General features: G+C 45.5%; 1 protein-coding gene across 2 annotated transcripts in view; it reads left to right on the forward strand.

Annotated features, from left to right (window-relative positions):
- The window catches only part of ATXN1L (ataxin 1 like), an 80113-nt gene that overhangs the window by 30725 nt on the left and 23869 nt on the right, over window positions 1-25519 (forward strand). The window contains exon 2 of one of the 2 annotated variants that reach the window (XM_069635495.1): window positions 20575-20753. The exons of the other annotated variant lie outside the window; for it this stretch is intronic. The gene's annotated coding sequence lies outside the window, so the exon portion shown is untranslated. The remainder of the gene's footprint in view (window positions 1-20574; window positions 20754-25519) is intronic. 2 annotated transcript variants of the gene reach the window in all.

The following is a 25519-nucleotide window of genomic DNA, read 5'->3' on the forward strand; positions in this document are numbered from 1 at the left end:
AAGAGCACAACCTCTATCCTATCCCTCACTAACCTACCCAATTCACTTCTTACAGAGCCACATGAGCGCCTGGAGACTATGCAAATAGTAGCAGTGTGCAGTATAAATCAACATAACATTGAGGAAATGAATCCCGGTTGAGGGGAAAGTATGGGTTGTAAATTGATTTCTTCCAACGTGGATTGATTGATTGTTTATTTTTATAGCGCCTATACACAATGTGTTTCAAAGCGCTTCAAGGAGGTAGGGAACATGGGAGAAAACAAATACATTCTTACAAGTCCTTGAAACAGATCAGAATGTGAAAAATAACTATCAAATCATGACCGATAGTAGAGGAATAGAAGGGGTAAAGAGAGGAACAGACAAGTGACTATTTAGGTCAACGACTGTTCAGGGGAGGGAGTGGGAGGATAAGACAAAATAGGGGGGCGGACAAGCCATTATCAGTGGTCACAGGGACAGATGAGAGTTAAGTGCTGAGAAAGGGTTTATGGTGGGGGGGGGCAAGAAGGTTGCAAAGACAGGCGGCTATGAATTACTATGCCTAACTGCAATTGGGGTAGTGCCAGAAATTGACAGAGGAGGGAAAGAAAGGAAGGGGGGGGAATAGGGTGAGGGAGAGGGAGGAGAAAAAGGAGGGGGCAGAGGACATAAGACAAGAAGTGGAGAGAGGGGGGGAGGAGATCCTCAAGAGGGGCAAGGGGACATCACAAGGGGTAGAGGGTGGGACTAGATAATGGCGGGGGCAGATGGACAAACTGGCGAGGGGAAAGGGACACATGGACACACTGGCAGGGGGGACATGGCCCACACTGGCGAGGTGGCAGGAGGCACATGGACACACTGGCAGGGGCACATGGACACACTGGCGGGGTGCAAGGGGGCATTGGACACTCTGGTGGGTGTCGGGGGCACATGGACACACGGGCGAGGTGCAAGGGGGCACATGGCCGAGGTGCAAGGGGGCACATGGCCACACAGGCGGGGGTCGGGGGCACATGGACACACTGGCGGGGTCGGGGGCACATGGACACAGTGGCGGGTTGCAAGGGGGCATATGGACACTGGTGGGGGTTGGGGCACAGGGACACACGGACGAGGTGCAAGGGAGCACAGGGACACACGGACGAGGGGCAAGGGGGCACATGGACACACGGGCAGGGGTCGGGGGCACATGGCCACACTGGCAGGGTGCAAGGGGGCACATGGCCACACGGGCAAGGGGGCACATGGACACACGGGCAGGGGTCGGGGGCACATGGCCACACTGGCAGGGGGCACATGGGCACACGGGTGAGGTGCAAGGGAGCACAGGGACACACGGACGAGGGGCAAGGGGGCACATGGACACACGAGCAAGGGGGCACATGGACACACAGGCGGGGGTCGGGGCACATGGACACGTGGGCAAGGTGGCATATGGACACTCTGGGAGGGTCAGGGGCACATGGACAAGGAGCAAAGGGGCACATGGACACACTGGCGGGGTTCAGGGGCACATGGACACACTGGCGAGGGGCAAGGGGGCACACGGACAATGGCGGGGGTTGGGGCAAATGGACACACTGGCGAGGTGCAAGGGGGCAAATGGACACACAGGTGAGGGGCAAGAGGTGGAGAGAAGGCGTACTCGCGGGTCCCAGAGAGGGGAGGCTAGTGGCATACTGTGGTGGACAGGGGTAGATGGGACCTTAGGAGTGGGCCTTGTGAGGAGGGCCGGCCAAGCCTGCCGGCCTCCTCATTGGCCCAGTTGTAATTGGCCATGACCAATCCCAGGCACCCAGCACCGGAAAGAGAAAGCACACCGGTGCTAATGGAAGAGAACAGCCATCTTGGAATGGCTGTGCCTCGTGGGGTCAGTGAGGCCAGCACACGAAAAAGCACAGCAGCAGACGCACAGGTCTGCTAAAATGCTTGAAATGTATAGAAACATTACATGAGGCATATGTCATGACTCGCGGTGCAATTTAGATAGTCAGCTGTGGCGCCATCGTGCACCGGAACATAGAGCCCAGGAAGGGGCTTACCTACAGATGTAAATGAAGCGCCTCCGAATGATGTAGAGGAACTCATCGTTCCAGCTGCTCCGGTCACCGTAGAAGGAGGAAAATAAGTGGATGGGATATTGGATCTATTTTCTGAGATTCTGCTGCCCCTGAGGGTGTCCCCATGGATAGTATTAAACTGTGGATAACCACCTAGGCTCTTCTATGGGTAAAGTATAATTTCTTCATTTGTAAGTTGTTCTTGCTGCATGCTTGGGAGCGAACAAGGGCCTCTATAGTTGAACGGTTATTACTATAGAAGTCACTCAGCTGACCAATCCAGTTTTTCTTTATGGGGCCAGGTATTGATAGATCGAACTTTAAGACTTGATGTATAATAAATGTTTTAAAAAGTAACTGCACGCTTTTCGGCTTGTTACCTACCCAGGTCGATCTTCTTGCCCATAATATACATCTAGGGTTAATCTCTGTGTCCTTTTATTTGAGTGTTGATCCAGTGTTTTGTATTATTAATTAGGGAAACAGTAGTTTCTGCTAAATTTGGTTTTAACGGCACAACCCTTACCACTACACCCACCAAGGGGGTCGCTGCAGTTGGAAGTGGTAGCATTATGTCTGCCTTCGGTTTGACCACGAAAGGCTTGCCCATAGGAGTTATCTGATCTCCTAGATAATCAGACGGCACAGTTATCAACACAAACACCTGGACAGCTATCTTTTTGCTGTTTTAATTCTACAGGGCTCACCGCTGAATTGTGAGGTGATCTGGGGAGACCCATCAAACAGTAAAGTATCTAACGGAAGGCAATTTTTCTTTTTTGTAGTATACTGCGATAGCAAAGCTTTTCCCCTCCCTACAGTCATGTTTCCCCGCTCTCCTGGATCGTCTTATTAATATTCCTAATCATAATCCTATCATCCATAGTGTTGAATGAGCCCACAGTAGACTGCTTAAAAATGTTTAACAAATTGAAAATACTATTATACTTTAGATTTAATCCCCAAGCCAGTGTGGGGAAAGACTTGTATCAGTGTTCACATGCTCCTTGGCAGGAATTCTCCTCTGTGGCATTGGTAGGAGTTGAATCTGCAGCTTCTTTGGTAGTTTTTGATAATTAGACTTATGGGTTTAACAGCATTCTCTATAGTCCTACCATCATAAGTACTTCCTTTTAGCCGCAAGCTCTCATTGGAGGCCTGGGGGTTATTACTGAGCCCTCTGTTCTTGAGTCCAAATTTGTATTGTCTAGGGCTCTCTCTGCCATTTTGTATATCTTTTTTTTCCTCTAATTTACCTCTGATGGCTTTGAGATGGTCATCCAAAGTACCTTCCGGATTCCTTGTTGTAAGGGCCTTCACTTGTTTTTTTTGTTTCTTCCTCTCTGTTGAACCCGCTTGGTAGGTAGCCTTGCTTTTCCCCATTATTCTCGGGTCTAATTCCCCCACCAGGATGTAACTCCTAGCGATAAGCTTTATTCCTCTTAAAATATTATTTTAGAGTAAACGGGCCAATGGGGAAATGAATGACTACTAAATAGAGGGTAAATAATAGGTGCTCTATGCATGTGTAAAAAAACAGTGCAGCGACAGATACAAAGTACCTTCTTGATGATAAAACCAATGTTAAGCTCCATAAGCAGGGCTCTGTGAATGGAAAATTGTTCAATAAATTAAATGAATGTTATAACTTGGTTGCATTTTTAAAAGGATCAGGATACACAACTTTTGCACAGAAATGGTTCTAATATATTAACTTAAATTCAATATATCCTATATAACAAGAGCCCAGATGTATGTTTGTCCAATGCAGTCATGTTCAGTAGAGACTGCTCGCTTTGCCTGCTGTCACCGCTCATGGGAGTTGTTGCCTTAGACATATACAGTGGTCCTACTGTGTGAATGAAAACCTACTATATCCCACTTTAACACTCTGAAAATGTCTTTCTGCACGCACTTTGACCGGTGTACACAGGCTTTCACACTACTGTGTGTGTGCGTGTGTGTGTATCAGTTGAATCACAGCTGCAAATAATAATAAAACACAGGGCAGTCACTGATAAATCACTTGGGTCAAACAGGAACCTAACTATTTAGGTAGTAAAGCCTCTAAAATGTGAAAATCTGTGACCGAGCAAGAATAGGAAACCAAAAGAATTAACCAGCTCAAAGGTTAAACTCTGCAGTCACTGCTTCAAATACCCAGGATATACCAATATGCTTTGTGCTCACTAAATAAGCAATAGTAGATGTGGACAGCTCAAAGGCTACACAGCCCAGGATTGGTGCCTCAATGAGAATGAAAGCATGTCAGTTGTTCAATAATTCTCCACAGTTGCTTCATACATGTAGGCAGGTACACAGGCGTAGGAGTCCACAAGATTAAGCAGCTCAAAGGTTAAAATCACAGTCACTGTATGGGCTGTTAAATTCCCAAAATGAGCTAGTGTGCCTGATCATAAGCGATCATAAATGAGGGCAGCTTAAAAGGCACGGCGCCCACAGCACCACTGCCCCAAAGGTAGTGAAGGAATGATGGCAGTTCTCAGATTGTTCACTGTTTCATCATGTTTGAATTGTTTCCTGTGAATAAGCAGATGCACAGGTGAGCAGGAAGGGTTGGCTCTAGACCAGCCCCCCACCAAGCTCGTATCTGTTGATTTAATAATTCCCACTTGACTTCCAGCAGCTCACTCCCAGCTCCACGCGCTCCCAACATCTTCTGCAGTAGCAACCGAAAACCAGGTGAACATGCACAGAGCCCCAGGCTCTCAAACGTGGAAGCGGGCACACAAGTTCGAGCGAGCAAAAGCTGGGAACAGCTGTAAACAGTCTGGTGGTGACACTCTGTCTAAAGCTGTACCCACGTTCGTCTCCATTTTTTTTTTAACACCCCCTTTCTTGTTTTCATCATTAATTGTAAACACCCCTTATTATCGAAAATGAAGGAGTCCATAACAAATGTACAACAGCCTGATGCTTGAAACTTTCTAACCTGCACAAGATGACTGATAAGGCATGGGCACACACGACGCACGGTAAGTGTAGTTAAGGGTTTATAGTGGGCAGCAGCCACCACAGCACACAAGCTCTCATAAACTGCAGCAGGTTCCAGAACCAGTAGTGGTTCTGGAAAACAACAGAACATAACACATCTCCCCCCCCCTTAATAATAACACATAACACCCCAACAGCGAGCCCCTTTTAGCAAAGCATTTGTTGGATGTATTGACCCACTTTGCTGTGCTATGCGGCACCAACCTGCTAGTTCTGGTGCAAGAAGCAGCAACTATGGCAGCAAAACTCTTGTGCGTGCCAAAACCAACAAAAACCGCGTCCTGCAACACACCAAAAGAATGTATGCAGAACCTGCCACCCATGGTGCATGTGTGGTGGTATAGAGCACATGCTGCAGAAAAGGTGCCAGTGGGCTCCATGACCAGCAAACAGAGTGCAGAGGGAGAAGCAGCACTTTGCAATTGAAACTCAAAAATGTGCATACAAATGACATTTGCTTTGGTGCTAAAAACTCCAAAATGCCTATACCACAGCACTTTTCAACATCCAAAATCTTGCTTGGCTCTAAAATTCATGTAATCTTATGAAGCATTGCGAACATACAAGTCCTAAATGTGAAGAGCAAAACATTTCTTCAAGAAAACTGGATTGTCTGTAAACTGACATCCCCTGTCAAAATCTGTGTGTAGTACCTTGGGCTACCTGTGGATGACTGCTGCCAGAGGAGCCCCTGATGAAACTTCTAAGTATTAAACTAAAAGTCTGCCCGCTTAGCAAACATAAAAAAGATTGTTGCTAAAAGGAAAACAGATCTTAGTTGTGTTTTTGATCCCACAGATTGAAAGCTAAGAAAGTAATGTATTTATGTGATTTGATGCAGTAAGTTTGGTTTTGCTGGATTTTAATTAAGAATAAATTAGCTTTTCTGAGCTGCAAGAACTGGAAAAGCAGGTTTCTCCCAGGGGGAGGGAAGATCTCTCTCAGCAGAAACTCTCTGGGAGATTCTAATTGTGGGTTAGCCCAGACCTTTGTCTACAGAAAGAGAAGGAAAAATGGCAGAGCTTCAGCCCAGGAAACGGAGGTGTGAAGGGAGTCGTAAACTGCTCCTGGAAGGGACTTCCAAGAGGAGGGGGCTGTTCTGGGACTGCAGGGAGAGGAGGGGGCTGTTCTGGGACTGCAGGGAGAGACAAAGGGGCAGGACCATTTGCTGTTTAGCATGAGCAAAGAATGTTTAAAGACTTACAACTTGGTATTCAAAGTGGTGAAATATATACCAAGGACATATCTTTTAGTCTAATTTTTGGCTGCACGTTTTAAGAGGCGGCAGAACCGTGTAACATGTTCAGGACAGGAATGGCAATGTATGTGGTTTTATGTGAAATGTATTAATATTAGAATTGTGACAATTTACACACACATCCCCAGGTCGAACGCACACATTTGTGTTAATTTGCGGGAAATTCGTAAATTGTTTTCATGGCGAAAAGGACAAAATTCTGTAGAAAGGTGAAACAGGATCCCACAGCTACGGGATTTTGATGAGCAGATGCTACATAAAATATGGAATCGTTGTGTGCGATTTGTGTAAATCTGACCCATGTAGAAATATGTATTTAGGATGAAATCCAATTTTGGTACCATTAAGCAAACCATAAAATGTGACATCATCCGGTCTTAATCCAATCACTCAGTTGCAAGGCAGAGATGAGGTTTTGATCCAATCCCAGCTCACAGGGGCAGGCTTAGTTAAGCCGGCCAATACACCCATTTTGTGATGTCATTTTAAAGGATAAATAGAGACAGCTGACAACAGAAAGGGACTCACTGATTCACTCACTTTCCTGATCCCGGCGAAGCACTCTGATCCAACATTCTACATCCAGCTTTAACATCCTTCCAGATCCAGATGCCAAGACTCTTACAAACAGGAGAGAACTATTGTCTTTCTGCAAGGCTTAATCCTCAAACTTATTCTTGCAACCCAGTGAAGCACTGTGGTGTGAGAAGGCCTTTTGAACTAGTATCCTGAAATTCTCTGGCTTGCCAACACAAGGCGTGCCTGGGGAACTCGCTCTCCAGCTGATTGAAATATCGACAAACAAGGAGGGCAGACTCCATGCAAATCCGGTGACCGGCATAGCTGATCCAGTACCGTGCCTGATGTGATGACCAGAACTGACGGTCTAAATTAATAACTTATTTTGTGAGTATTAATAGGAAGAAAAGTGACCCGAATATATCTGCGTTGTATGATCCCAATCTCAAACCCGTCCCATTTTTAATTCAGAACCATAGTATTGCTAGAACTATCTTTGTGCTGACTCTTTTCTCATCTGTGTTCCTAAATCCTAACTTCTTATTGATTTTTTAAGAAAAGTAATTCCCAAACCAAACGGAAACTAGAGTATCACACATGAACTGTTATGAGCGGCTGCGAATGACCTTCCTGTGTGGCATTCTTCTTTTTGTAGTCTTTAATGTAGCATCAGAAACCCTACCTGTCATTTCTAACCCAAATTTCTGTTTTCCATTCTCACGCCTATTTTACAAAGCGTCTTTTACTAAAATCTCTATAACTCCCTCAGTTCTTATGATAGAAGCGAAATTTCAACTCTTAATTGTACCTAACATCCTTAGCTATCCATAGAACCCAAAAGTTTGCCGCGATTTGACATTCTGAGAAATTTTACACATGTGAATTAGCTTTAAATTATTTCCCACTTGGACTTTGAGATTTCAAATGTTTTCTTTTCACTAAATCATTGTTTGTGATTGTGTGCAACTGTTCAAAGTGGCTCCCATAGGAATTTATAATAATTTTAAGTATTTTTGACCATATTTGGTGTTTTTGCTCAGTCAATTCTAAAGACAATTTCAAAGCAATTCTGACAGCTAAAAAGTATTTTCTGTTTTTCTCTTGTGTTTGAAGGAGTAAGGTAGGAGTGATATTCTGCTTAATGTGTGCTATTCCTGAATACCTGCTCTGTCCTCACATCTATTTAATTGCCTATTGGGGGGTTGAGGGGTGTTGCAGGGGGACCCCTAACCATAGTGCCATCTATACCAAACCAACACAAAAGTATTATATTCTGTGCTGCAATTGTTTTCGTGCTCATTATTTTGACTCCTGGTGTATTAAAGAGATTATTCAGTGTTCTGCTGTTTACCTATTAAAATATATTGTGATTACATTTTAAATCCATAAATATTTACCTTTGCAAACTAGCCTGATTCCTGGTTCAGTGTGACCGGGGGGGGGGGGGGTTCCAGGAGAAGGGTGTGATATGAGTGATACATCATTCAGAATATTGAATTTAGAGATAAAAATAAATAAGGGTTTCAGTTGTGCACTACACGCTGGGCGTGACTTGGGTGTGTGCCGGATTGAAATCACTTACACATTATAATATGTGAATAGGTGAAGACCACTAAATTTAAAGCACCATTAAACATAAAGGACATTCTTAAACTTCACAGGACATTTCATAACTCTTCCACCAACACGCCGCCCGTCCATCACCACACTACTCTCAATATTACCCTGCGTACTCGCGCTTCCTCCATCCACCACCATATTACTTCCACCACTATCACTCTCCCCTTCATTCTGACCTTTACTCAAAACCAGCCTACCCTTTGACCACACCTCTCCACCATCCACAATCATTACACTGTCCCTCACAGCCGCAATCCGTTTTGGTCCCAAAAATGTACTTTCCAAACACTTGAGACCATACCTGGGATTCTTTATAAACACCAAATCCCCAACAACCCAATCCCATTCCTTTACTTTGGAAGTTTAATCAAATCCTCTCTTGTATTTACACAGAGCCTCCTCCACCAATCTCATCACCTCCTTTCTATCAACATTCATGCAACAAGCTAACCCCACCCAACCTGAACATAATTTGGTACCAGGTTACTGTCCCTTTAACAAGACAAAGGGAGACACTCTCCTAACCGAGTGAGGTCTAACACAATAGCTCCACAACATTTCTCTCAAAACTTTAACCAATGGCAGCCTTGACCTCATAGCCAACTGAATACTTCCCTTCAGGATCTATATACTCGCTCTACCAGACCATTGGCCCACGGGATGATATAACGCAGTGCAATGTGTGCCTAATGTCAAACTGTATCAAAAATGCCCTCCTGGTATCTGAGCAAAACTGCACACCATTATCTGTCATGATTTCTGTGGGAAACCCTTCCTGGAAAAAAGTCCTAAAAAAATATTACTAACTTTGCCATTGTGGCCCCCTTTAACTCTTTCCACTCAGTCCACTTCGAGTGATAATCCACCAACACCACGATATATTTGATACTGTTACCCAATCGCTGGATTGGACCCATCAAGTCTACTGCCACTTTCTGCCACGGCTCTTCAGGTACTCAAACTGGACAACATGGTGTCTCCCTCACCACTTTACTATTGTCACTTGCTAAACAAACACATTCCCTGACCTTTCTATCCACTTTGTTATCCATAGCTGGCAACCAGTAACTTTATCTTAACATCATTTTTGTACTATTCATACCACAATGTCCCTGATGAGCAATCTCAATTAGTTTGTACCTGGTGCTCTCAGGGGGAATCACTTTGTGCCCCCTCCTGAGCATCCCCCAGCCATCGACCAACCCAACTCGTCCCTTACCTCATAGAATCAATCACAATTCTTCTCTACTTCATCTCTGCGAGGCCAACCATTCACAGCCACTCCTTCACCTTGCTGAGTACAGAGTCACCTCTCTCGGCTACTATTCAAGCCTCTTCACTCAAGGCCCTTCTTCAATATTGGCTACAACCATCTCATCGTTCTGCAACTTCTCTTCAATTCTACTGTCCCCCCCCCCCACTGGAAGTCATGAGAGACAGTCCGCGACCACCTTATCCTTGCCAGGGACAGAACACATCTGGAAATTATAGCTCTGTAAACCTAACGTCCACTTTGAAATTCTGGGTGAGCCCTTGGCCCCGTTCCCTCCAGCTAACGTTTGCACCAACGGTCTGTGGTCACTCCTTACCTTAGACCGTTCTCCCCACAAGATAAACTTGTGCATGACACCCCAAAACACTGTTAACGCTTCTCTTTCCACCACGGAATAATTATTCTCTGCACCCCTTAATGGTCTGGAAGCAAATGCAATCACATGCTCGTCCTTCCCGCAGTCCAATTGTGACAATGACGCCCCCAGCCCCAGCAGGCTAGCATCCACTGTCCTCCGTCCACTCACAAATCCCCCCCAAAGGATGGTCTGTTAGCTATTCCTTCCTTTATCTTCTGTAAGACTTCTTTACATATCTCCGTCCACAAGAAGGTAACTCCCTTCTTTAGCAACTCTCTTAACAGCGTTGAAATAACAGCAACATTATAAACAAATTTATGATAGAACTCCACCATTCTCATAAATGACCTTAATTGATCCTTATCCAAATTCAAATTCTTTAATGTGATACAGTATGAAATAAATTCAAACTTTACACATATAATTTACATATTACAATTACATATAATACAAACATTACAATATATTCAATTCGAACCGTATACACATATATACTAATAAAATCATACTTGCAATACATGCAACCTTTATATTTGCCCACTTGATTACTGTTGCCACAGGGATTCTCTATGCACTCCCTTAGGCTTCATCCATCCTGTGATGATTCCAGTTCACATTTTAGTCCCAATTCAACTTGTTGCCAGATGTTATATAATGCGACGAATAGGTGCATATTACTGGTATTGGTACAGTACAGCCAAAAGGGCATTTCAGGAATGGTCGCATGATCATGCACAAAGTCCCCCAGATGACGTACAATCGTGGCTCTCAGTGCCAAGCATCCAGTGAGTACATGTCTAGCTGTCTCCAAACATTCTGTGATTTTACAGAGGCGACATATACGTTTATCAACCGGGATTTTTTCCCAAGCGCCTTGCTTAAACAGGGTCGGTAGTTGCTCACATCTAAATAGGATGATAAAACGTCTGAGTCTACTAGACGGAGACAGGGATAAATAAGCTTGAGGCTTCATGTAACTAAACAGGCGATATTTAATAAATTGGTAGGACCTAAGAGTACTTAAATGAGCAAAGTTCTCAAGCCAATCCCATAGATTCACTTTTTTACCCAGTGCATGCAGGGTTTCCCTGGAGACCATATTCCCTCTTTGGGTCCATCCAATATCAGTGAGAAATGTAGTCATGTCTTTATGTAAGGGTGACGTAGAATATTTTTTGGTCACCTCCTGGTGGATTACAAAGAGTAGGGGATTAGCAGGGCCATTTGTCATCTTGAGATGGAAGCCAGCTCTTTTCTTCAATACCATGGCTTTGAGGGACAATAGGCCCAATTCTAATCTAATCAGGGCCATCGGCACCCCTGGGGATAAACCCAGAATCCGCCTCCAGAACTTGCCCTCCAGTATTTGTAACCATCCAAGATCCATCGTATGCAGAGCATCAAGGCCATATATAATCATGGGTGCCATTACTTGAATATAGAGCTGCCGCGTTCCCCAGAGAGTAAAGCCACCCTGTTTTTTTGTAAACGAGGCGATAAGCGAGGTAACTTGCAACGCTCTTATACTCCGCCCTTGTCTACAAAGTGAGTAGTCACCGAGGGGCTCAATGTCAATGCCCAGGTAACGATACGAAGGAGCATAGGGTATGATGCTTCCATGTACTATCAGATTTACCCGTGTTGTTTTTTTCCTAGTGAATCTTAGGACCTTTGTTTTATCTAAATTAATCTTCAGGCCATTTAATTTCGCATAATCCCACAGGGCGGAAGCAGAGCGTCTCAGACCGCCTATGGTAGTGTCGAAGATCACCAGGTCGTCTGCATAAGCTAACACTATGCAAGGTATCTTACCAACTTTGGGGGGACAGTTGTTAACCTCGCTCAGGGCTACAGGGATGTCGTATACATAGAGGTTATAAACTAGGGGTGCGGTAACACATCCCTGCTTTACCCCACTATCTTGATTTACCTTTCGTGTTAGATTGCCTTCTTGATCAAGTCTAAGGCAAGCCGAAGTATTGTGATGTAGTAATTTTAGGTAGTAGAGCAAGCCGGGCGGGCATCCCAATTTCTCTAGTTTCGCCCATAGCCTCATTCGGGGGATGGTATCGAAAGCTGCCTGGAAATCGATATATAGAGCATACAGCGGAGGCTGTCCCTTACTAAGCGCCCGTGAGCGAAGTATGTCCATAACCAGAAGATTGTGGGAAGTGGAGAAATCTTGCCTGAACCCGCATTGGAATCTACTAAGAATGTTACACTTATCCGCCCATCTCTGTAACCCACTGAGAACTAATGAGGAAAAAAGCTTGCCCGAGACATCTAACATAGATAGTAATCTGTAGTTATTAGGCTCCATGCGGTTACCTTTTTTGAATACAGGTATCAAAATGGCAGTTTGCCAGGAGCAAGGTATTGTCCCCTGGTCTAGGATTTTCTTAAAGAGCAGGGATAGCAGATCTGCCCAAAATAGAGGGTGGCTCTTGATCACTATGTTAGCCAGGCCGTTAGGGCCAGGTGCTCTAGATGCCTTGAGGGCAGCTATCTTCTCCAATATTGCCTCAAGAGTGACAGAAAAAGGCGGACGTGGGGGTACTATTACCCCAAGGTTCTTTGGGGTTTCTGACCCTCCACTATTCCTTTCCAATAGGAATTTTTCCCACACCACCCTACTTATTGGATTAATTAAGGGACCTTTAGTCTTCTCCCTATTCTCATTTAGGAGTGCCCAGATACCACGGGAATTTCTAGTGCAAATAGTTTGCACTAGTTTTTGGTACCTATTATTTTTCTCACTGTTCTTGATATTTTTAATCTCTGCTCTATATCGATTTTTGATTTTCCTTATTTTCTCACGATACATAGATCCAGGTAGATTCATCAATTTCAATCTGCGAGTAGCTGCTCTTAGTCCTCTCTTGGCATCCCTAATTTCCCTGTTAAATGGAGGTATTATTCCCCCTATTTTTAGCATTGATCGCTTATTTGCCACTGCGTGTTTACATGAGAATCTGGATATCCAATCCTCAATCTCATTGATCGACATACATTCAAAATCGTGGATACCCAAGGATGCAATAGTTTCAAGTGATTCTTTGGCCATGGTAACATTTCTTTCTGACCATACAATTCTGGATCCTGTCACATTAGTTTGGATGGTGCCAATGTTCGAAGACATCTGCGGGTATAATGGGATATTTAAAGTACACTGCAGTGATGCATGGTCGCTCCATTCATTGCGCCCGACAGTCATATCCACTACTCTTGTCTGCAGCTCCGGGCACATAAATATATAATCCAATGTGCTGACCGACTTTCCATTTGTCCAAGTGGGTTTCCCCGGCCGGTCTCCCAAAGTTCGGCCATTTATCATGGCCATGTCCCAAGCTCCAAGCAATTGTAACCAGCCCTGCCCCTCAGCGTCTCTTTTCTCATGTGTCATAACGCACCTACTGTTAAGGTCCGGATTAGGGGGTAAGCGTGTTTCATCAATCATATGGCAGTTAAAGTCCCCCATGATCATTACAGCAACATTTCCTGTTTTTAGCCACCAAGATGACAACAGATCTTGTATCGCTTCCTGTAACAGATCCCGAGCCCGTGCTCCTGGGGGGTTATAGAGATTAATTAATAAGTACTGTCCCGGGCCTCTGTCGTCATGGAGTTCGACTTCCACCGCCAGTAGCTGCTCCTCTGCTTTGCACTTAATCCTATGAGACACAATCGAGTTCACTATCCCAATTAATAAACCCCCAAAAGGACGTCCACTGCTACCACGCTTGGCATCTGCTTGATATATGGTATAGCCATCGAGTAACAACGGATCGAGTAACCATGTCTCCTGAAGGCAGATGCAACTGTATTGTGCCAATAATTCTGCAGACCCCTTTGGTCTTAGAAGATGAGAAAAGCCTCTACAATTCCAGGAAAGTATTGTTAGGCATCAATGCTTCTTTATCAGTCGCGGGATGGCTTCTAGCAATGTTTTTAGAGCTTGTTGTATTTCGATGAGAGCAGGATTTCCATCTCCCATAGATTTAGTTGTCATCTCATCCTCCGTAGGTTTAGATGCCATCTCCACCTCGGATGTTGGATTAACTTCTTCTACTTCATGGGCTAATTGCTTCTCCAAAGGGTCCACATCAATTTCAATGTCCACTGCTATTAGCTCTGTTTTATATTTCTTAATCAATTGGGCTGTGGTCGGAAACATACAATGTATGGCTGATACATTCGGATTAGGACATCCCAGTGGTTCGATGAACATAAAATATATGGTATAGCCATCGAGTAACAACGGATCGAGTAACCATGTCTCCTGAAGGCAGATGCAACTGTATTGTGCCAATAATTCTGCAGACCCCTTTGGTCTTAGAAGATGAGAAAAGCCTCTACAATTCCAGGAAAGTATTGTTAGGCATCAATGCTTCTTTATCAGTCGCGGGATGGCTTCTAGCAATGTTTTTAGAGCTTGTTGTATTTCGATGAGAGCAGGATTTCCATCTCCCATAGATTTAGTTGTCATCTCATCCTCCGTAGGTTTAGATGCCATCTCCACCTCGGATGTTGGATTAACTTCTTCTACTTCATGGGCTAATTGCTTCTCCAAAGGGTCCACATCAATTTCAATGTCCACTGCTATTAGCTCTGTTTTATATTTCTTAATCAATTGGGCTGTGGTCGGAAACATACAATGTATGGCTGATACATTCGGATTAGGACATCCCAGTGGTTCGATGAACATAAAATCCTCTGTTTTCAGGACACGCAATTGCGGTATATGATATAATCTTTCCAACAGTTCCGAGCGTGCTAACCAGGGATTTTTACCACTAGGATATAGATTCTTAATGAAGATTATGCGATTAGTGGTAACATCATTCTCTATTTTTTTCTGGTCCATTGATACTATCTCCCCGGGGTTTGTCAATACCGATGTCTCGTGTACGCATTCCACCTGTGGTTGTATACTGAACTCCAGAACTGATTCCTCACGCATCACAGATGCTTCATTATCATCCACTTTGTCAGCCTTCTTTTCAAGTATCAGCCAATCTGACAAGGGGCCCTTGGCCTTAGCTGCCCGTTGGGCTGCTCTCATCATTCTTTTCCTGGCCTTTTTCGATCGTGTCTCCAGTACTGGTTTACTGCCTGGCGTGGGATGTTGAGCATCTAAGGCCGCCAGCTTATTCTTCTGTGCCTTTTTTGCACGTCTACGTTGTTTTCGTGTGAGAGGAGACCTAGGGCTAGGTTCCTGCTCCTGTTCATCCACCTCCTCCAAGGATATCTCCAGTATGCTGATGTTGTTAGGAGCCTCCAGGTCATCTATCTCCTCCATCTCCACTTCTTGTTCATTGATCTCATCACCTGCGCATAGCGCTGCTGATAGATTACTATCTGCATCTTCTCGGGGAAGATTTTTGGTATCCAAGTACATTGTAATGGCATTCGTGTTAGCCAGAATGCGCCCCGACATCTGGAGCAGTATCTTAAGGGCAAATTGTAGTGCCGCTACCGACGATTGCAGTTCGATTATCTTGTTTGCACTAGAGTGGACCTCGATGTTATCGTCCGTCCCATTATCAGGGTCATCCTCCATCGATGTCATTACTAGATTAGGTGAAACAGACAGACGTTCACTCCTTCCACCCACCTGATACACCCCTGTGGTGCTGTTCATACAATTATCTTTGGGGATCGTTATGACGCTTGTTGGTCTCGGTGAGGTTGGAACCCGCATCCCTCTCTGTATAGACAGGCAGAGCTCCAGCAAGGAATTATTATCAATGTCTTCAAAGTTAGTAGTATCTGGGGGATGGTCGTCCTTATCTTTAGATGCAATTGTTTCCTCAATTGCTGTTGAATTAATGGCAGGGGGCGGATTCACCGGGAAAAATTCAGTTATAGCTCCTTGAGTCACTGGTTGAGTGTGTTTAGCATTCTTTTTGGCTTTGCCCACTTTCTTTAAACACTCTTTAGCCTCCTTAGTCGGTAGGCACTTGGGTTTCCTCAGGTTATATATCGAGTGGAGGGCTCTACGTCCCCGCTGCATGTCTGTGGTATTAATCACAATGTTTTCTAAACCCCACAGATATCTGTTACTCCCAATTTATGGGGTATATGGTACAAGTAGTTGTGTGGTTAGGTAAATTTCCCTAGCTCCACACCCACAGGCAATGTTGTCTTCCTGCTCTTATTTTGTACTCCCCCTAGTTAATTGGTCAGGGGGCTACCCATGCCGGATCAAAGGCCCAGGCCCGCAGTCTCCGTGTGGGTTTCACAGTTTCCCTCAGTGTGGTGCTTAGGGTATGCTCTCCCCCAGTTAACTAACCTGGGGGCTACCAGGTCCCATTCGTAGGCAGGCCAGGGAATCACAATAGTATGGCACACGTAATCATGCAATCTGCCGAAGCTCCACCTGTTCAGTGTGTGCGCGCCGGCGGGTTCACTCATCCGCCCCCAGTTCACTGGGCTCGTCAGCTCACCTTAGTGCGCAGACTGCACAGGAGACGGCGCCGGCGCAACAGGCAGTAGGGGCAGGGAGACTGTGGCACAGGTCCCCGTGGCCAACTCCAGCTGTCCCTCGGCGCCCAACGCCAGGGTCCCAGTCCGGCAGCGGATCCCGCGGTCCGGTCACAGCTTGCAGCTCCCACTAACCGCACGCCGCACTCCACACGTCGCCGGTGTTGCCTTCACCGCCTCTCGCCTCTCGCCTCCCTGGTGAAGGAATTAGAGTAAAGGACCTCGCGCACAGCGTGACACGTGACTATCAAGCCGGCACCGCTAGAATACGAGTACGAGTGATTGTACTGCGGTCGCTTCCGATAGCGTGACAATCCCGTGGGGATGGGGCTTTATTTATACTTTCAGCAAACTTGCTTGGGAGAAATCCCTTGAGACAAGATAATGTGCCCCAAATATTCTACCTCACGCACACCAATTTTGCACTTACTGCGCTGTACTGTCAAGCCAGACTCACTCAATTTATCCAACACACACCTCCATACTCTATCATGTTGTTCAATGTCATCAGCAAAAATCAAAATGTCATCTTGCAACACAATCACATTCCTGACCCCCCCCTCCCCGCACAGCACTTTATCCATCACCCGCTCAAAAACAGCTGCAGCCGATGCTAGACCAAACGACATCCTAAGATATTTGAAAGTTCCTTCCGAGGTGATGAATGCTGTGAGGTCTTGACATTCCCTGAACAATGGCACCTGGCGATATGCTGCTAATAAATCTATGACTGTGAACCAACTAGAATCTCACAACACAGAGCCTCAGATATGACTGGTAAAGGATGCCTCTCCACTAAAATGTTCTTGTTGAGCTCTCTCAAGTCAACACACAAGCAAATCTTCCCATTGTTCTTTGCCACTAATACTGTTACGCTCACCTGGTCTCTGCAAGGACGTTGGGGCACAGTTGGAGCCCTCCCTGGACTTGGCTCTCCTGGATCAGTCTCTGCCCCCAGCTGCTGTAGTGTGGATTGCTCTGGTTGCTGTCAGTGCCCTTGGGAGAAGGTAAGAGGCAGTGAAAATGCTGCGAAATTGCGATTTCCCCCTCAAACCCTTCGTTCCAGAGTGAAATGAGCATACGTTTTCCCATATGGTCTCACCTGTTGTTGTTTTGTAACGATGAGCTCTCCATCCTGCATCTCATCAGCAGGGGCATAGTTGAGGACCTAGTGGCTTCACTGGTCCGTGTGCGTGGCGGCCCAGTCCGGCTGTGACCAATCCACTTTGTAGGTAAGTGTTCATAACTATGATTATTGTCCGTATCCTTTGCAATACCTTTCCCCAATGATTATTGTCCGTGACCTTTGCAATGTCTTTTCTCTCCCCCAATAGATGTAAAGATGGCCACGCAGTGTCGCAGTGTTGGAAGCGGGTCAAACAGTGCCAAAGGGGAATTGAGCAGGCCCCACTCGAAGGTAAGTATGGTTTTATGGTTGCACGCAAGGCTTATGTGTTGCACGGCCAAGTGTAAGATGTTTATGCAGTGTCTAACCTGAGCGTTCCTTTTCTCTTTCAGGGATGACCAGGCGGCGGCGATCCGAGGACCTGTCGGCGGTGCCAGATGGATGGGTCAGAGAGGATGCTGGAACAGGTGAGGATGCTGCCCGACTCCGATGGTTCCGGGAATCGGGTAAGGAGCTACACGCTGCAGGCAATGGGTTTGCAGAGTCAGGTAAGGTGCGTGCTGAAGATGCAGAGTTGGAATCAGGTAAGCTGCGCTCAAGCAATGGTATGGCTGGAGTCAGGAACGTGCTGAGCTGGAAACAGGTAAGCGCTTCAGACAGCGGTAAGCGTTACGCTGCACACAGCAGACTAACACAAAGTGCCTGCATGCGGGTGGGGCTGGCTTAATTAGCCAGGCTCCAGCCACTCCTTTAGCCCCGCCTTGTGGCTCCACCTTGCCACTCCCACAGACTTCTGCACGTGCCTTCCAATGCTTTCCAATGGCCACGCGCCTTAACCATAAAGTGTGCAGAGCACACTTTCCTATGAGCCTGGTGCCAAAGGCGCTAGGACTGGGTCCATTTGGACCCTTTTGAGTATATTGGTAGTGACCCTTGACCAGTGGCCATGACAAGTACTACTGGGGATAACCATTCCGTACCATGTACCCATTCTATCACACCCTTTTGTAGAAGACCGTCTAATCCTCATGCAATTGCTGTTTCGTGTTGTGGGGGAACTGGACGCACTTTGTGCACCACAGGCCGAGAACTACTCTTCACTTTGATACAATGTTCATAGTCCTCTAACTTCCCCAGATTCTCTGAAAATACCTTAGGGATCTCTGCCACCCATTTGTCATCCACTTCTTCTATTGACACTTGAATCGATGCAGTAGTTTGAATATGAACTCCCAATTTTCTTTGCTCTTCCCATCCCAATAGGGATGAACCCTTTTTTGACACTAAAATGTTCGCTACGCATTCTCTGCCTTTATAAGCCACAAGCCCTTGACATTTTCCCAGCAATTCTATTTCACTCTCACCGTAGCCACAAGGTTGTACTTGAGTGGGGGTGGGGGGAGACGACAATTGACGTACATCCCTCGACAGAGTACTCGTTAAGATGTTCTCCGACACTATGGTCCAAGGAGAGGCAGAGTGCACTTCACTGATGGCTTCGAGCCATCAATTTGAAATACATCCACCAGACCTTCTGCTCCTCCCAGTCATTGCTGAAATTTAAAATATACATCGAGGCGTGACTTCTCCATTTTGGCTAAGTGGGTTACTTTCTTGTTCACCATGGCTTTGTTTGTGCCCCACAGCACTAATGGTAGACTCCTTGCACATGCGTGCAAAATGCCTTTTGCGTCTTCATTTGATGCATTCTGCATTTCTCTCTGGACACAACATGCTGGTTGCTGCATGCCTAGGGTTAGCACATCTGGAGCACTTGTGCCCTATCCACTCCTTCCTTGACCCAAATGTGTTTTTTTATTTTTTTTTTTTGGTTCACAGCGTCCACTTCTTGACAATTCTTTTCCATTTCATTTCTTCCATATATTGCGTTTTGTTCAATACTCCTGGTCAATTCTACTGATTATTCCAATGTCATATCCTTTGCCAGCAGTATCTCTTGCACTCTGGGATTATTGGTGCATCTCACCAGCTGATCGCTAATCAACAAATTTGTCTAAGCACCAAATTCACAAGTGTGGCTTAATGTTCTCGGTACAGCCGCATACCCTTCTGCAGGTTCCGATGGGTCTTGAGTCCTTTGGAAAAATTAGTGTCTTTCGAAAGTCACATTCTTCTTTGGCTCGAAATGCTCCTCCTATTTTTTTTCACCGTCAATGTAAACTCATCTAAGTGCCCTGCACCTTTGCTTTGTGGTTCTGAGAGTCCATCAAAAACGCTGCTTCCCTCCTTGGCTAAAATGTGCAACAACAATGCTTGTTTCCTGGATGGGTTGAACTTGTCCCCACCCATGACCACCAAGTATGTCTCAAACATCCTTTTCCACCTCTTCCATCTTATCAGTGATGTTCCCGGTTCTGCCAGGAATGGGGGGCGGAGGAGGTATTGTAGCAACCATGGTTGCACTTGCTAATAGTTATGATTCCTTGTTTCTTAATTGTTTTGCACTTCAAAATTCACCCTAGAGTATTCCTTTTAATTTGTTTATCAAGGGGGGTTCCAAGTTGAGATGTGTGCAGTGCACTGTATCTTCAGTTCCCACTTTTCCTTTGTGCTTAGCTAGACCCTTAAAATGGTCTTTATTCCAATTGTAAAAATGTGCTTTGTTTTCCTTTTGTCCTTTTCAGGAACGTGTCAATATGCTGTTCATAGAGTTCTTATGGTGATGTGTTGCGTTGCCTAGCAACGTGTCACAATGTCTGGCCAGTAGAGGAGATCACATCACGCGTACTCTGTACGTGGCTTTGAGTATGGGGCGGCGCTTGCGGGGCAACGTTGCTCGCTCACGAGTCTGTTTCATGGAGATTTACGCTCCTTGCTTTTAACTTCCTTCGCCTTTTTTTTTTTTTTACGTAGGCCCTCTGCCCCCTGTGGGATCGCGCTGCGCCCCTCTCACCTTGTTACTGGGCAACACGCTCCCACGAATCCTCCTCTCGGCGGCGGCTGCTGCACTCCCTCTTCGTCTGTGCCCCATTGAGCAGAGCGGCTCCACGTCCTCGTCGCCACGGATAAGGCGGGGGCACACACGACACATGGTAAGTGTAGTTAAGGGTTTATTAAGATACATAGGGAGCAGCAGCCACCACAACCCCCCAAGCTCTTGTAAACTGCTGCAGGTTCTGGAGCACAACAGAACATAACGACAACCAGACATCTGTGTTTTGTCCAGCTTGTCTTCACATCACAGAATTGATTCACACAAGCGTCTTCTAAATTAAATAAGCAAGTGTTTATGCATTATTAACTCACTGTTTTTATGTCAATTTGGACACATCGCAGACTAGCTAGAATAAAAATCGGGTTTATGTGGTGCAGGCATTTACTGAGGTGTATACACAGAATGAGGGCCTTTGGTATGCTAATGGCTGCTTCCCAGTGACTTGTAGAGGGGGAGGGGTTATACAGTTCAAAATGCACCCCTTTCCTTGTTTTCAGAAATGAGGATGCTTGCCACACAATAGTTTGTCCCACCATTGGGGAGTATGGCTTGGTATGGATGCAGGTGTAGGCTCTCCCAAGTGCCTCCCCTTCTCCTCCACCTCAAGCAATCAAACTACAGCGGGATTAGCCTGCTCACATCTCCTCTCTGCTGAGGGTAGGAGATTTTTAGTTCTGTCTGACCTGCTCATAAACATTCTACTTGTCCTATCTTGGAGTGCAAAATTTGCACTGGTCAATGTCTAGTGATATGTCTATTGGCAAGTAAGAAATGGGTGCTGTGTGTGTATATGTATAGATTTGAGGTGCATGTGACTTTTTAATGGCTGGCTAGTAGCTTACAATTTGAAATGTGTAACCCTGTCATATTTGTGGAATTTTTGGCCAGGCTCCAGGCATGTCCAAAGTATGTAATATATTGAGTTTCAATCTCATATAGTCTCACCTGATGGAGATTAAGTTATGTACTTTGGAATTTTCCCCAGTAATGGTGCAAACGGCAAAACTTCCCAGGCAGCAGGTTTCGTATAAAAAAACATTTTGGTTGTGGCATAACTGCTGGCTTTTCTCCTATCTCCTCTTTTAAGAAATGCAACGCCTTCCATGAGGTTGACATTTGTAAGTATTCTTAGTTTATCAATTGTTTTTGAATATTTACTCATAAGACGCTTTCCTGTGCATCGTTGCTAAAGGGTCAACATGAAAGGATTTCAAGTAGTACCCTAAAATGAAAATGTAACAACCGTTGCTATGCCCTAACCCTTAGTGGCTTCCCTTTCCACTGTAGGGAGATTTGTGTAATAGTTTCTTCTCGAGTTGTATACCTTTTCTGAGTACCGGTACAGCTAGCTGTTCCTTGACGTTCACTGGTTCTTTTTCTTTGCATTCCTTATGGAGAAAGTAGTTTGTGTTTCAAACTGCCTCCCTTTTCCCCCCTGCTGTCCTGCTATTCTCACTTGCTAGTGCTCCCCCGTGTTTATGCGATGTTGTGAATGTTGAACGTTGGTGAAACCCTTAAGTGCCAAGGGCGAGGTATCTTGTCCTTGGGATTACCTGCCTGTTGCCAAGGACGAGATAGCTCGTCCTTGGCACTTAAGGGGTTAATGAAACAGAAACCGTTAGAAGGCATTGAATGGCGAAATACCAGAAACACCAAAAAAGGCCTTGGCACTTGCGGGGGAAATCCCATGGCAGTTAAAATGCTAGTTTATCTGTGACAGTTCATACTGGGCGTGGGTGGCTATTGGCTGTGAGTGGCCTCATCTTTGTGTCATATATTACCTAAGCCTGTACCTGCTTCCTGTAAATATAATACTTCATGAGAGAGGGCTTCAGCATGTTTCCTGCAGCCCCTGGCATCTTTGACAAAAGTGTACCTCATTTGATTTTGCCCCTTTTAGTTAGTTTCTGTTCCTTTTTTCCCTGTATCATTTATAATTTCCTTGAGAAAGTCCAGTGTTTGAAACCTGTTGGTGATCTTAATAGGGACTCATTCATACACCAATGTGGGAAAGTTTGAGCAGTAAAGAATTAACTTAATGATCTGTTAAAGGATATAACCTCTATTACTTGTGATCATTGCTGACCGTGACAACAAACAACAACAGACATTTATTTAGAGAAATAAAATGGGAGGGAAAAGCGTTTTTTTTTGTTTTTTTTTGTTTTTTTTGTGCCATCACACTTCTTCTGAACCAGCGACTTTGAGCAAAGTATTTGCCGACTGGGTGCCTTTCTGCACAGAGCGGCAGGAAAGGGTGGCGGCTGAATGTGATGGGTATGGAGAGGGGTGGGCCAAAATAGCATGACGGGAGGGGGGCACAGAGTTGCTCTGGGGACAGAGGCTGAGTAACGGACAAGAAGGGGCCTGGCCTGGTGGAAGACCAGAGATTTTTATCCCCGTACACCCACACCCAATTTGTATAATTTTTTTAACCCCCCCCAAAAAATTTGATGATTTCTTTTAAAAGAAAAATCTGCGGCAAAAATCCCCGCGAAAAAACATCTGGTGATGAAATTACGTCGTACCCTTCAGGTATCTCGGGCAATTCGATGGCATCCAAAATATTCTGCGATATCTTCTCCCGAATGCTAACATATAAAGCGCTATAGTATGCTGCAAATTCCTTATTGATGCTTTCACTTTCTGTGACAATTGTGCCCGACGACTTCATAATCCCTGTTATTGACCGTGTCCCTCCTTCCGCCCTGACCATACAAGCTAAGGTTCTTCCAGGTCTGTCTACTTCCCCATACATTTGCGCTAGAACCGGTTGGAGTTATAAGAAGTCTCCCTTTCCGCCAGGGAGTAGAATGTAAGAATGTCTCTTTATCCTGCCAAGAGTTCTTTTTTTTTTCTTCTTAGTAATCCTGTATTCGTTTTTGAGATGCTGCCTCTGCCCTTTAAGATCATTTATTTGTTAAAGAAGCGTTTCAAGTATCCCCACAGATGAGGACATCAGCTGTCCTCTCATGCATACCTTAAATGCCTCCCAAACCATAAACGGAGATGACAGAATCAATCTTGTTCGCAGAGAAGTATTCTATCTTGCCTGGGAGAATCTGCCGGGATGTGGTCTAATTGCATGGAGGATGGCATCCTCCACAACTGTCGAGGCCTGGGGCGATGCACTCATTTAAGCAAGACTACTAGAGGTGAATGATCTGAGAAAGTACGAGGCAGAATGCTGTATGGGACATAGGGACATAGTAACATAGAAAGAGGCAGAAATCAAGCCAGTAATCAATCCTTGACAGGGAGTTATGGACAGTGAAATAATATGTATATTCCTTACGGCCCGGATGTATGCATCTCCACAAATCTAGCAACTGTAGTTGGGACATTGCCTGCAATATAGTTAAGGCTGTTGATGAGTGCAAGGGGCGTTGGTGTAACGTCCAAAATTGTATTGAAGTCCCCCCACACCTCCCCACACAACAGGGACGTCCACGATCTAGCTAACATAGCCACCAGCTGTCCATAAGTATTTACTAACACGTTATCTTTACCCGCCAATCTTCCCCACACAATAACATATCTCCCCTGTGAATCGATACATGACATTGTGGATTGAAATGCAACAGAATGATGAATAGGGGTGATTTACCCCCGCCACCCACCCACACCAAAGCCTGTGAAGAGTATTCCGTGTTACAACTACTTCCCGACATTTTGGTAATGGCCCTGTGCATGTCACCAAGTGCATGAGTTCCCTGCAACCAAAATACTTTAGGTGAGTAGCGCTCTATGTAAACCAGCAGCTTCCTTGCTTTTACTGGGTTATTCAATCCCGAAACATTCCACATAAGGAACTTAATTGCCTCACTCATGATCCCTGTTTATCATGCAACTAGAGAGAACAATATGTATGCCTGGGCTGTCAGCCCGTACAATAGTTAATTTTATGGCATAAATCGGAATTGCTACCAAAACTTGTAAACCTTCAACCCTCCCTGCCCCTGCCCTCACCATTCCCCCGTACCTGGTGTCAATCCCCAGCACCCCAAACATGAAATTCAGGGTTGGTGATAGGCGCAACAACCAAGCAGGGTGACTAGCGGGTTTCCTGACATTCTATGAGCCGAGCTACCGCCCTGATAAACCAAGATAATTATCCCATATGACTTTAGGGACATTCATTTTACAGAGTCCGATAGACCAGCATTCAAGAGGGTGGGTATTGGCGGGATAGATGGTTCATTATGGGAACGTGCCTCACTCAGTGTCTAAATAAGTACGTCTGAACCCCATGTTTGTATGCATAGCTTAGCAGGAAACCTGGCATAGAGGATGTGGTGCTGTCGCAGCAGGAGTTTGAGCAGGTCAAATGTCGTCCAGGCTGCCTGGATTCCCGTGAGAAATCTGGGTAGATAAACACCTTGCTGCCCTCTAATTGCAGTGCTCCACTTTCCTTGCCACTCTGAGGATCAAGTCTCTGTCCCTATAGTTCAGCAGTCTCAAATGATTGTGCTAGTGCACGCGTAGGCACGAGCACCAGGCCCCGATGGGCTCTCTCAACCAGGAATTGCGACGAAAACAGAGGGTTGCCAAGTATCGACCTTAGCCGCCCCACCACAAACGGCTCCATAGGAGCTTTTGAGGCACTCTCGGGTACCCCCACAAATACGGACATTGTTCCATCGTGACCTTGACTCCAGGTAGTCACACTTCAGCTGGATCACCTCCAACTCCTTCTTAATCACCCCATCATCGGTACCATGCTGCGCCATTCTGTCTTCCAGGTCACTGATTCTCATTTCCGCTTGTGTTCTATGTCCTCTTTCTCTGTTCAGCTTAGTTTGCACAGTGTTTCTGTTGGCCAGTATGTTGTCCAGTTTGGTTTGGAGTTCAGTCGTAAACCCA

This window comes from Ambystoma mexicanum, chromosome 1q (assembly GCF_040938575.1).
Source record: "Ambystoma mexicanum isolate Mex_15411 chromosome 1q, UKY_AmexF1_1, whole genome shotgun sequence".
NCBI lineage: Eukaryota > Metazoa > Chordata > Amphibia > Caudata > Ambystomatidae > Ambystoma > Ambystoma mexicanum.